The sequence below is a fragment of the Trachypithecus francoisi genome, unplaced genomic scaffold (assembly GCF_009764315.1).
Source record: "Trachypithecus francoisi isolate TF-2019V2 unplaced genomic scaffold, Tfra_2.0 Lachesis_group3, whole genome shotgun sequence".
Classification (NCBI taxonomy): domain Eukaryota; kingdom Metazoa; phylum Chordata; class Mammalia; order Primates; family Cercopithecidae; genus Trachypithecus; species Trachypithecus francoisi.
The window spans coordinates 144,907,536-144,920,736 of NW_022681468.1; the positions used below are offsets into that span (position 1 = coordinate 144,907,536).

At 44.6% G+C, this 13,201-nt stretch overlaps 1 long non-coding RNA gene across 3 annotated transcripts in view; it reads right to left on the reverse strand.

Annotated features, from left to right (window-relative positions):
• Positions 1–13,201, reverse strand: part of LOC117070722 — a 28,344-nt gene that overhangs the window by 5,799 nt on the left and 9,344 nt on the right. The window contains exon 1 of one of the 3 annotated variants that reach the window (XR_004432025.1): positions 4,566–4,624. The exons of the other annotated variants lie outside the window; for them this stretch is intronic. This is a non-coding gene — a long non-coding RNA (uncharacterized LOC117070722). Of the gene's footprint in view, positions 1–4,565; positions 4,625–13,201 lie in introns of those variants that run through there. 3 annotated transcript variants of the gene reach the window in all.

Below are 13,201 nucleotides of genomic sequence, written 5' to 3' on the forward strand. Positions count from 1 at the left end.
AATTTCACTGCAATGCTAAAGGGCAGGAAACCTAGACAAAATGGAGATAGGGAAGAACCCTGCTTTCCTGAGAACCTAGAAAGTTAAAAGCAATATCCTGGCTTGAAAGGGATACAACAAAGACTAGAAAAGAAAGATTATCATCCTAAGGATCAGGACCTACAGATAAGACATCAGAGTAAGAGATAGGAAGGAAGACAGCGAATGCCTAACATAGACTAAAGCTTGGGGGCCTTGAGTAGTAGGGAACACAACACATAAAACGCAGAAGTGCCAGCAATTGATATCCCAGTATTTTCCAGCTTACCATCCCCAATTTTTCCCATCCCTGCCTAATAGCCTACACCACAACAGTCATGGCAAAATCGACTGCAACAGCCAGGGCTATAAGGTCAGCATTCCTTAACTCCTAGTTTAGCAGGAAAGCTCAAAATATACATTTTTCTTGAAACTAAAGTACTCTATTGGACCAGCCAGAGGGGATGAGCTTAAGGTGGGGAAGTAGATTTATGTGCCATTCATAATATTTGAATTTCCAAAACAATATAAAGAGCCTTAGACTTAAGAAATAGAAACTGTGGTGTGTTTAATTAAATAAATAAAAAAAAAATCCCTGCCACTATTGGTTAAACAGGTGGGTTTTAAAGCCAGAGCTCCTGGGATCCAATGCCAGCTCCACCATTTATTAGCAAGTTCATCACTCTTTGCTGGTTTCCTCATTTGTAAGAAGTAGATAATAATAGTATGTAAAGCTTAGGTTTTTGAAGACTATATGTAAGATATGCATGGCACCTGGTGTTTGCTAAGGTCTCAACACATGTTACTTTCACTTTTCTGATCATTCTGTTTCCTGCCGAGGAGAGCTGCGCCCAGAATTTTTTTTTTTTGAGACGGAGTCTCGTTCTGTCGCCCAGGCTGGAGTGCAGGGGCACGATCTCGGCTCACTGCAAGCTCCGCCTCCGGGTTCACACCATTCTCCTGCCTCAGCCTCCCAAGTAGCTGGGACTACAGGCACCCGCTACCTCACCCAGCTAATTTTTTTTGTATTTTTAGTAGAGACAGGGTTTCATCCTGTTAGTCAGGATGGTCTCGATCTCCTGACCTCATGATCCTGGACGTGGTGGTTCAAATCTGTAATCCCACCACTTTGGGAGGCTGAGGTGGGAGGATAACTTGAGTCTAGGAGTTGGAAGCCAGCCTGGGCAACACAGTGAGTCCTCATGTCTAAAACCTATTTTCAAACAATTAGCTGGAGGTCATGGTGCATGCCTGTAGTCTATCCCAGCTACTCAGGAGACCAAGGTGGGAGGATCATTTGAGCCCAGGAGGTTGAGGCTGCAGTAAGCAATGATAATGCCACTGCACTCCAGCCTGGGCGACAGAGCAAGATCTGTCTCCACAAAAATAAAAAATTAGCCAGGCATGGTGGCATAGGCCTGGAGTCTCAGCTACTCAGGAAACTGAGAGAGGAGGTTGCTTGAGCCCAGGAGGTTGAGGCTGCAGTGAGCTGAGATCATTCCACTATACTCCAGCCTTGGTTACAGAGCAAGATCCTGTCTCAAAAAAATTGAAGATTAAAATAAACAAACAGAAGACTGAAACATAATTAGAAATTCAGCCCTTCCTCTCCAAATTTCCTCTTGGTTCATGTGTGTGGGTCAAACTTTTAAAGAAGCCCAACAAATTGGTTTGTAGCCAAAGACTGAGCTCCATGGTAATAATAGCAGTGGCTAACACTCCAAACTAACTGTGCGACAGTCACTATTATAGACTGATATAATGACCCTGTGGGGTGGGTACACATTATCCCTGTTTTACAGATGAGAAAACTGAGTTACAGAGAGGCTAAGTATCTGGCTTAAGGTCAGCTACTGTTATGGCTATTAAACGGCAGTTAGGGTTAGAATCTAGTAGTCTGTGTATTAGTCCATTTTCACACTGCTGATAAAGACATACCCGAGACTGGGAAGACAAAGAGGTTTAATTGAACTTAAAATTCCACATGGCTGGAGAGGCCTCAGAGTCATGGTGGGAGGTGAAAGGCACTTCTTACATGGCAGCAGCAAGAGAAGATGAAAAAGATGCAAAAGCAGAAACCCCTGATAAAAATCATTAGATCTCATGAGACTTATTCACTACCATGAGAACAGTATGGGGAAAACTGCCCCCATGATCCCATTATCTCCCACTGGGTCCCTCCCATAACACATGAGAATTATGGGAGTATAGTTCAAGATGACATTTGTGTGAGAACACAGAGCAAAACCATATCATTCTGCCCCTGGCCCCTCCAAATCTCATGTCCTCACTTTTCAAAACCAATCATGCCTTCCCAACAGTCCCCCAAGGTCTTAACCCATTTCAGCACTAACCCAAAAGTCCACAGTCCAAAGTCTCATCTGAGACAAGGCAAGTCCCTTCTGCCTATGAGCCTGTAAAATCAAAAGCAAGTTAGTTACTTCCTTGATACAATGGGGGTACAGGTATTGGGTAAATAGAGCCATTCCAAATGGGATAAACTGACCAAAACAAAGGAGTTACAGGGCCCATGCAAGTTCAAAATCCAGCAGGGCAGTCAAATTTTAAAGCTCCAAAATAGCCGGGCACAGCAACTCATGCCTGTAATTTCAGCACTTTGGAAGGCCAAGGTGGGTGGATCACCTGAGGTCAGGAGTTCGAGACCAGCCTGGCCAACATGGTGAAGCCCCATCTCTACTAAAAATTCAAAAATTAGCCAGGCATGGTGGTGACTGCCTGTAATCCCAGCTACTTAGGAGGCTGAGGCAGGAGAATTGCTTGAACCCAGGAGGCGGAGGTTGCAGTGAGCTGAGATTGCACCATTGTACTCCAGCTTGGGCAACAAAAGTGAAACTCCATCTCAAAAATTAAATAAATAAATTAAATAAAAATAAAGCTCCAAAATGATCTCCTTTGACTCCAGGTCTCACATCCAGATCATGCTGATGTAAGAAGTGGCTTACCATGGTTTTGGGCAGCTTTATCCCTGTGACTTTGCAGGGTACAGCTGCCCTTCTGGCTGATTTCATGGGCCAGCATTGAGTGTCTGTGTTTTTTCCATGAGCACAGTGCAAGCTGTTGGTGGATCTACTATTCTGGGGTCTGGAGGATGGTGGACCTCTTCTCACAGCTCCACTAGGTGGTGCCCCAGTAGGGAGTCTGTGGGAGCTCCAACCCCACATTTCCCTTCTGTGCTGCCCTAGCAGAGGTTCTCCATGAGGTCCCTGCCCCTGCAGCAAACGTCTGCCTAGGCATCCAGTCGTTTCCATACATCTTCTGAAATCTAGACGGAGGTTCCCAAACCCCAATTCTTGACTTCTATGCACCTGCAGGCTCAATGCCACATGGAAGCTGCCAAAGCTTGGGGCTTGCACCCTCTGAAGCCATGGCCTGAGCTCTATGTTGGTCCTTTTCAGCCATTGCTAGAGCAGTTGGGATGCAAGTCGCCAAGTCCCTAGACTGTACACAGCATAGGGACGCTGGGCCCTGCCCACAAAACCATTTTTTCCCCCAGACCTCTGGGTCTTTGATGGGAGAGGCTGCTGCAAAGGTCTCTGACATGCTCTGGAGACATTTTCCCCATCATCTTGGGGATTCACATTTGGCTCCTCATTACTTATGCAAATATCTGCTTGAATTTACAAATATCTGCTTGAATTTCTCCTCAGAAAATAATGGGATTTTCTTTCTTTCTTTCTTTCTTTTTTTTCTGATGGAGTCTCACTCTATTGCCCAGGCTGGAGTGCAATGCTGCAATCTCAACTTACTGCCACCTCCATCTCCTGGGTTCAAGTGATTCTCTTGCCTCAGCCTCCTGAGTAGCTCGGATTATAGGTGTGAGCCACCATGCCTGGCTAAGTTTTGTATTTTTAGTGGAGACGGGGTTTCCCCATGTTGGCCCGGGTAGTCTAGAATTCCTGACTTCAAGTGATCCACCCACTTCAGCCTCCCAAAGTGCTGGGATTACACGCATGAGTTGCTGCGCCCAGCTAGGATTCTTTTCTATCGCACTGTCAGGCTGCAAATTTTCTGAACTTTTATGCTCTACTTCCCTTTTAAAACTGAATGCCCAAGTCACATTTTGAATGCTTTGCTGCTTAGAAATTCCTTCTGCCAGATGCCCTAAATCATCTCTCTCAAGTTGAAGTTTCATAAATCCCTAGGGCAGGGGTAAAATGCTGCCGGTCCCTTTGCTGAAACATAACAAGAGTCACCTTTGCTCCAGTTCCAAACAATTCGTCGTCTCTATCTGAGACCACCTTAGCCTGGACCTTATTGTTCATATCACTATCAGCATTTTTGTCAAAGTCATTCAACAAGTCTCTAGGAAGTTCCAAACTTTCTCACATTTTCCTGTCTTCTTTGAGCCCTCCAAACTGTTCCAACCTCTACCCGCTGCCCAGTTCCAAAGTTGTTTCTACATTTTCGGGTATCTTTCCAGAAACACCCCACTCTACTGGTACCAATTTACTGTATTAGTCCATTTTCACGCTGCTGATAAAGACCCACCTGAAACTGGGAAGAAAAAGAGGTTTAATTGGACTTACATTTCCACAAGGCTGGCAAGGCCTCAGAATCATGGTGGGAGGCTAAAGGCACTTCTTACATGGTGGTGACAAGAGAAAATGAGGAAGCTGCAAAAGTGGAAACCCCTGATAAAACCATCCGATTTCAGGAGACTTATTCACTACCATGAGAACAGTATGGGGGAAACTGCCCCCATGATTCCAATTATATCCCACTGGGTCCCTCCCACAACATGTGGGAATTATGGGAATACAATTCAAGATGAGATTTGGGTGGGGAACATATCCAAACCATATCAATCTGGCTCCAGTGAGCCTGCTCCAAACCCACTATAACCACTGTCTCTGGAAGCCTAGGATGAACCTGGCTATAATTCAAGAAGCAAATTACAGAGGCTTCCCTCTTTCTTTGAGTCAAGTTTCAAAGACATGGGAGAGGGAGGAGAAGGATGAGGAAGAGCATACAAGGTTTTTTTTTTGTTTTGGTGCTGTGTTGTCTGAGCTTGGTAGGTTGAATGATGAAGTGGTGATATAGTTTGGATATTTGTTCTCTCCCAATCTCATATTGAAATTGATCTCCAGTGTTAGAGGTGGGGACTGGTGGGAGACGTTTGAGTCAGGAAGGTGGATTCCTCATGAGGGACTTGGTGTCATCCTCACTATGAGTGAGTTCTCCATTAGCTCACAGGAGAGCTGGTTGTTTAAAAGAGCATGGCACTCCTGTCCCGTCTTTTGTTCCCTCCCTCACCATGTGACACGCCCGCTCCGCTTTCACCTCCAGCATGGCTGGAAGCCTCCTGAGGTCCTGACCAGAAGTAGATGCTGGTACCATGCTTCTTGTACAGCCTGCAGAACAGTGGGCCAAATAAACCTCTTTTCCTTATAAATTACCTCAGGTATTCCTTTATAGTAATGCAAAACAGACTAAGACAGATGGGTTCATTGAGTAGGCATACAGGATGTGAGTATTCTTTTGAAATCATTCTTTAAAACTTACTTGCTAAAATATTAATAGAAAAATTATTAAATGATCTCTTATTAAAATGGAGAAAGACGGCTGGGCGCGGTGACTCACGCCTGTAATCCCAACACTTTGGGAGGCCAAAGTGGGTGGATCACCTGAGGTTGGGAGTTCAAGACCAGCCTGATCAACATGGAGAAACACCATCTCTACTAAAAATATCAAATTAGCCAGGCGTGGTGGCATATGCCTGTAATCCCAGCTACTTGGGAGGCTGAAGCAGGAGAATCGCTTGAACCCGGAGGCAGACGTTGCGGTGAGCCGAGATCGTGCCAGTGCACTCCAGCCTGGGCAACAAGAGCAAAACTCCGTCTCGAAAAAATAAAAAATAAAAAAGACAGGGCTCTTTAATACTAAACCATAGTGAAGAATTTTAAAGAGCAGGATACCCCAGAAGTTTGTAAATAGAAAGGAGTTTTGTTTCTATATTAATAGTTAAAGAGATAAGTGGCAGCTGTGCAAATGTGGGAGTGGGGGGACTGCCCATTAAGTTTATACACTCCTTTCAAATTATTCTGTAGTTACATGAATTTCAGCTCACCCTCAAAATGTCTAGAAATAGAGTTTTTCTCCATGAGTGCCATTCTTTGCTATACCACATTACATCATACAATTTATAGAAGGACTATGAGGAATTAAAATGTTAAGATTTTATTTGATATGGTAATGTTTATTATTTCAAACCTAATTCAGGTAAGATCCACAGGCAATTTTAAATATTGTTGAGGAAGTTGTCATTATTAGGAGACAGTGAAACTAAATGAATAAAATGAAACTAAACATTAACATTTTCTATTAGAGATCTTGGTGAATTGATTGTAAAATGGGAAGTCACCAGCTTTGCCAACAAAAAGGTAGCCTGAATGAGGAATGCTGAGGAAATGGACCAGTCTTACGCATGGTGGTCTGCTTACACCCCAAAATCTTTTCTATCTAGGGACTGGCAACAGATGGTGCCCTCTAGAGAAGTGCTACAATGAAAAGGGAAAGGAATGCATGGTGGTTCAGACTGATGCAAAGCAATGAGACTGCATTAGTAAGCTGAGCAGCTAGGGAAAGCCTTCAGCAATGACTTCATGAACAAAACATTTATTTTCCCTTTCATACCCCAGATTACACCAATAAGAAGCTCTGTAAAGTGTGCAGTTAAAAACCACTTCCTTCAATTCTGCCCCTGTCAGGGAATTCCTCCCCAGGCTTTGTCAAAATCAAGTTTTTGCTTTGCAGTTTTATTTATTTCATGGGCTTTCATCTTAAAAATTGAGTTAGCTATCCTCAGGTCTCATTCCTTTTTTTTTTCTTATTTTCAAACCACCAGATCTTGTGAGATTCATTGCTCTTGAGGAAAAGAGGACAGAGACCCAGGCTTAATATCTAAAATTAATTAATAGGGTAAAAAGAGTTCTTTCAGATTCTAGATGCTAACAGTCAACATTATGGGGCCTTAGGCAAACACTTAATTCTGGCTCTGCAAGAGGAAGTGAGTAAGAGTGCTTTGTTATTTTTAGCATGATAATAATATACATCATTACTGTGACTACAACTCATTATAAACCAAAGTTAATTATTTTCATATTTTTCTTATTATAGTTGATTCTAATGATGACACGGAGCTGCAACAGGAACATGAGAATTTTTTTTTAAGGCTAGGTCACATATTATCCAGCTTAGAATTCTAACAATGGGCCAAAGGGATTAGATTGGAGACCTACATTGCCTTACTTCATGTTAACCTAAAAATTCAACACAACACTTTGCAACTCTTCCTGTATGGAGCCAAGATGATGAACATAATACCCCTATTGTAACTGCCATTTATTTGCTTTTAATTCCCAAATCTAGATCTCCAGCTCAGATTTCCTATCCCAAACTCTAAACTCCAACTGCCTTCTTCATGTCTGCCTGCCTGGCTGCCCTGGTGTCCCATAGGCATCTCTAAGTCAACATGTTCAAAATGGAATTAACTTGTCTCCTCCCTCACTCCACCCCAGAACTATTCCTCCATTTTTCAGTGAATGAATAGTACCCCCTTAGACCCAAGGCAAGAACATTCCAAATCCCTTCCTTCCCCCACCGCCCTCCATTTTTACTCCGAATTAGTGGTCAGCCATACTGACTCCACTTGGTTCCAGTTATCAGCCATCTCCACCCGAATAAATGGTTACTACCAGTTGTCTTAGTTTGGGTTCCCTAAAAACAGAATTTGAAGGCAGGTGTGGGGTACACATGATCTATCAAGGCACTGAATTCCTCGAAGAACCTATAAGGGAAGGAGAGAAGACAAACAGGGAAACGGAAAGAGCCCAGCCAGGATGTGTGATCTCAGGTAAAGTCCTTCATGGCCTGATCCACAGGTGAGGGATCTGAGGCATTAACCACACAGCAGGGCTGTCTCCCACTTGTGGCAAGGGTACCAGCCTTTTGTACCCTCCTCTGCCCCCTGCAACAGTCAGTCACTCAGTGCCAGAGTTTGGGTGGAGTCATTATCTGCCTAGAGTTCTGCAGTTATCCAAGTACTTTTCCATGAATGTATAACAATACTTCTAATTCCAATCCAACATCTCAGCGCTCCTTCCAACTTAGCTTCTTTCTGTATTTCACCTTCTCTAATGGTGAGAAATCTCTAATACCTTAAATATATTGAATTATTTGTTCAATCAATTTTCTTATTTGCTCAATGTAAACAGTCTCCTTGCCCTGTTGGTGGTCTCCTCTGTTCAACACCTATGTATGCCATCTCTGTGTTCTCAGGCACCAGTGGGCAACAGCAGTGTGCTTCTGCACAGCTCCTTCCTCTCCACTTTAGTGTTCTGCGTTCTCTGTCTTTGGGTATAGCTAGGACTTTGTTTTCTGCTGCCCTAACAGAATACCAAAGACTGGGCAACTTACAAAGGAAATACATTTATTTGGCTCACATTCTGGTGACTGGAAAGTCCAAGATCAGGCAGTTTGCTTCAACTCTTGATAGAAAGCAGAAGGGGAAGAGGGCGTGTGCAGAGGCCAAACAATCTGCTCTCACAGTAAGTAATGCAGTCCCTGGAGACAGAACTCACTCTGGAGAGAAGGCGTTAATCTATTTATGAGGGATCAGCCCGCATGACCCAGACACCTCTCACAAGGCCCCATGTCCCAACACTGCCAAATTAGGAATCAAATTTCAACGTGAGTTTTGGTGGGACAAACTACGTCCAAACCACAGTAGTGGACAAGCTTCCAAATCACCCCTGTGCAGCTCAGCCCTTCCTGCCTCCCTGCCTCAGCAAGGGTGGATGGGGAATGGGTGGGGGAGGGAAGGGGAGAGGTGGGAAGCGGAGGGAAGCTGGAGGTAATGAGTGCTGAGGTCACCAGCCAGGAGCTCTGAGTGCTGAGTACAGCTGCAGCTGGGAGCTTTGTCTGTGTACCACTCTGATTCTCTGGAGAAGAACTCCCAGGCCTCTACACACACACAGCACTCAGCTATCAGCTTAATGCCTGTTTCAAATTATAGCATACCTCAGTCTGCAAGCTAGCAGTGTCTTACAATAGTATAAGACAAAGACCAGAAGGTACTTCTGGTGGTGGGCCTCTCAGCAGGCCCCTCAACCCACCTCACCTCCTCTCTGCCAGAGTAACATTGTCCTTGCTTCTCTGGGTTAGACAGTGGCAGTGGGATAGGCCAGGGAGTTTTGCTACTTACTTTCTTTTTTTTTTTTTTTTTTTTTTTTTGAGACGGAGTCTGGCTCTGTCTCCCAGGCTGGAGTGCAGTGGCCTGATCTCAGCTCATTGCAAGCTCCGCCTCCCGGGTTTACACCATTCTCCTGCCTCAGCCTCCGGAGTAGCTGGGACTACAGGCGCCCGCCACCTCGCCCGGCTAGTTTTTTGTATTTTTAGTAGAGATGGGGTTTCACCGTGTTAGCCAGGATGGTCTCGATCTCCTGACCTCATGATCCGCCCGTCTCGGCCTCCCAAAGTGCTGTGATTACAGGCTTGAGCCACCGCGCCCGGCCTATGCTACTTACTTTCTAGATAAGTTGTCCTTGCGCAAGAAGGAGGGTGGTACGCAGCCTTCACTGGCTCCTTTCAACCCTGGCCCATCATTACTGCTGGAAGAAATCCTCCCAGATTTCTAGTTTATACATGATTTCAACCTTGGTTTTCTGTAGCAATAAATTATTTTCCTCTACATGTGTATTCTATTCATTATTTCAACGGACTTTTGGGCAAGAGGAGCTAGGCTTCCATACTCTACAAGCATCCTACTCAGGAGAGTCATATGGAAGGGGCAGCCAGAAGACACTTAAAAGGAGCAGTTGGAGAAGTAAGAGGAGAACCAGAAGAGGACAATGCCATAAGGTCTACATATGAAGATGAGTGGTCAGCATTTCCAACTACATCAATAAAGAATACACTGAATCCGACAAAGCAGGAGGTGACCAAAGAGGGTTGAAAGCATGGTTTCAAAGAGTTACTGGGGTGTAAATGGAGTTTCACATGTAGAAATGGAAGCAGCAAGGGTGTGACTACTTTCTAAAGACATCTGGCCTTAAGCAAACGAAGAGAGTGATGGACTGTGGCTTGAGAGTAGTTAAGTAAAGAGAAAAGGTTTTGTAGGGTAGAGGAACCTTGGCCAGTGGAGGCAGGACGGCTCCCACTGTTAGGAGACCACCACGGCTCCTTGTCCCTGGATCCTCCCCACTGTGCAGCTTGTTTCACTCCTGCTGCCAGAAAGCTTGACCTGGTCAGGCAAGCACACCCAGGAGAGATGACCTCCAGTCCAGCCTTCATGACTTCTAAATTTAACCCAGACCACGTTGCTTCTTGGCAAATCACGGCCAACTGTATCACTAAGGACTGAAAGAGGTGACACAGATCTGCTTTTCAAAAATGCTAGCAATGATGACAATGAACTCACATGTTGAATACATACACTAGACCTCAACTGTCCTGGGTTTTGAATAGCTCATCTGATCCTCACAACCACTTTCTCTTATGTCAGTACTAGGATTCACATTTTACAGAAGAGAAAACTGAGATCCGAAGAGTTCAATTACTTGCCCCAGTCATAAGGTTAGTAAGCAAGAGAGCTGAGGTTCAAACTCAGATCTTTCTGATCCCAAAGGCTATGCTTTTTCTCCTTTGGCACCCACAGCAAAAATACATGCAACAAGAAACATGAGGCCTGAGGATAGATCAAGAGTAGCTGAGATCCATGGAGAGTATTGAGTTATAGGACCAGAGAGAGAGGTTAAGGTCAAATGGGTTTGCCAGATGAAATACAGGATGCCCAGTTAAATTTGAATTTCAGATAAACAGCAAATAATGTATTAGTTTAAGTATGTCCCAAATATTGCATGTAACATACTAAAAACTATGTATTTCTTTATCTAAAATTCAAAATTAACTGAGAATTCTGTATTTTTATTTGCTAAATCTGGCAACTGTAGGACCAGATTGTGGAGGGTTTTAATATATGCTAAGGAATTTAGACTTTATTCCATGGCTAATAAGGACTCATTGAGGATTTTGGCACAAGGGAGTGACATTAATAAAATGGTGTTTCAGACCAGCCAGAAGACACTGGCAATTGTCCAGTATAAAATTCTGAAAAGGCTGGGCACAGTGGCTCACATCTGTAATCCCAGCACTTTGGGAGGCCGAGGCGGGTGGATCACCTGAGGCTGGGAGTTCAAGACCAGCCTGACCAACATGGAGAAACCCCGTCTCTACTAAAAATGCAAAAAGTTAGCCGGGCGTGGTGATCCATGCCTGTAATTCCAGCTACTCGGGAGGCTGAGGCAGGAGAATCACTTAAACCTGGGAGGAAGAGGTTGCGGTAAGTCGAGATGGTGCCATTGCACTCCAGCCTGGGCAACAAGAGCAAAACTCCGTCTCACACACACACACACACACACACAAACACAAATTCTGAAAAATAAGACTAGAGTGGTGGGCCGGGTGCGGTGGCTCACATCTGTAATCCCAGCACTTTGGGAGGCCAAGGTGGGCAGACCACCTGAGGTCTGGAGTTCAAGACCAGCCTGGCCAACATGGTGAAACCCTGTCTCTACTAAAAATACAAAAATTAGCCGGCAGGGTGGTGCATGCCTGTTGTCCCAGCTACTCGGGAGGCTGAGGCAGGAGAATTGCTTGAACCCAGGAGGTGGAGATTGCATTGAGCCGAGATTGCAGCATGTACACCAGTCTGGGCAACAAGAGAGAAAGCCCGTCTCAAAAAAAAAAAAAAAAAAGAAAGAAAGAAAGAAAGAAAAAAGAAAAAGATTAGAGTGGTGGCAAAAGGAAAGAAAAAACTTCCCGAAAGGATCTAGCTGGTTAAAAAAGAATCCAATATGACAGGTTTTCAGCATGGATGGCTAAATGAATGACAGAGCTACTGATGGAAAGAGACATGTCTAGAGGAGGAATTGCTTTGGGAAGAAAGAAAAACTGACTTTGAGATGATGCTCATAAGTCTAAGTGAATTTCACAACAGGAAAAAAAAAGTTACTTCCTCTACAGCACCTTCTACCAGCAGCTTCACCATAGGATGCTACTCATCCTCACAGCCTCCCTGCCAGGCAAGTGTTACCACAGTTTTCTTTTCTTTTCTTTCTTTTTTTCTTTTTTTGAGTTGGAGTTTTTGAGGTGGAGTCTCAATCTATTGCCAGGTTGAAGTGCAGTGGCATGATCTCGGCTCACTGTAACCTCCACCTACCAGGTTCAAGTGATTCTCCTGCCTCAGCCTCCTGAGTAGCTAGGACTATAGGCGTGCGCCACCAAGCCCAGCTAATTTTTGTATTTTTAGTAGAGAGGGGGTTTCACCATATTGGCCAGGATGGTCTCCATCTCTTGATCTCGTGATCTACCTGCCTTGGCCTCCCAAAGTGCTGGGATTACAGGTGTGAGCCACTGCACCCAGCCATTACCACAGTTTTCTAATGGAGAAAAACAAGGCCATCAGAAGGTGGCAGAGTCAGGATTTTAAGTTCCATGCCACTAGACTAAAGTCAGGGCTTCTTTCCACTATTCCACACTATCTCCAAGTAAAGAACTAGAACCAGAACTCTGGAGAAGTTGTGGCTGGACCTGTGACTCCTGCGAGCTGAGACGAGGGAGCGGAAAAGGAGGAAAAGTTTGCTAAGAAGACACATGAGAGAAGAATGGGAGAGAGCTTCAGAGCATCTCTGGCAGAGGAAACAGGCTAGCGTTTTGAACACAGTAGCTTAATGCAATGTTTTTAGAAAGCAGGGAGAATATAGGGATGGGAAAAGGAAGTCCTGGAAAGATTGACAGGTGCCACATCGAAAAGAACCTTATCTGCCAAGACGATGAGATTAGAATTATCCTATAGGCAATGGGGTATCATTGAAGAGTTTTAAGCAAGGTATTGAGATAACCAGATTTGTTCTCAGAAGGGTCAAGCTGGTGGCAGTGGTGTGAGAGATGGACTGAAGGCCAATTAGGAGGCACCTGTGATGATACCGGGGCAAAAGGATGAGGAGAGGAGGCAGAGTGAATAGATGTTAAGAGAAAGAATCAATAGGATTCTGGGGGAAAAGAGACGTGGGATGATCAAAAGTACTTTTCCAGGGTCACTGGGAATGCTGATATTTACAAAACATAGGGTATGCTGCGACAGTGGCCCACGCCCACACTGGGA